Genomic DNA, 881 nt, shown 5'->3' on the forward strand with positions numbered 1-881 from the left:
AGCCTGGGAAGGTTTAAACTGAATATTGATTATTTCTGTGATTTAAATAAATAAACTATTTCTCATTTATTTTGTTAGTATATGTATTCCAAAATATGCGGGATTAATGTGCAATAGTTTTTAATTAAAAAAACAAAACAAAAAACAGGTAAAATGCCCATGTTTTGTGATACAGCTGTTTTATTTTGTGAACATTTGTTTTCTAGCGAAGTTTCTGATAATTCTGGGGACGTTTCATGTAGGAAAAATAAAATTAATTTAAAAAAATGTTGGTATATTTTTAATGGATATCATTCTTTAGTTTTAGCATAGATGAGATTCGAAAACTAAAACGGCGGCAACGACCCTAACAGTACTTGATATGTATAAAATTATTGACTAATCAAAGCAAATCGAATGCAGAAGAAACTTTGGTGCGATCTCTATCACAGTTTCCAAATATTATTATGTAATTTTTACTCTTTACCTCTCATTATTCTCTCATTATTACGTTTCAACTGTTCCCTGGAACTTTATTTACCTCTTTTTGAATGTAACTTTGGTAATATACTGTCATTGTTATTGATACGTTGCTGTTTATATTTGTTTAAATAAAGTTTTTGGAAAGGAAAAAAAGGCTGCAGCCCATGCTTCTTAGCCTACACACTAGCCCCTTTAGGATTGCTAGTTGTGTCAAGTTAATCGGGGTTAAGCAGAGAGTTTCCGGAAATGGTTGCTTGTCTTTTAAAATAAAGCGCGAAGTTTCCTTTTGGACACAAATTAGGGCACCTCTTACTATTTTTGTAAGAGGACGGTTTCTTGCAATTAGTACAACGGAGTTACATACGAGTCGTAAATAGTCGGAGCTGTTCTCAATCGAACTACTACAGATTTCAGTACTT

This window comes from Maylandia zebra, linkage group LG10 (genome assembly GCF_041146795.1).
Source record: "Maylandia zebra isolate NMK-2024a linkage group LG10, Mzebra_GT3a, whole genome shotgun sequence".
Classification (NCBI taxonomy): domain Eukaryota; kingdom Metazoa; phylum Chordata; class Actinopteri; order Cichliformes; family Cichlidae; genus Maylandia; species Maylandia zebra.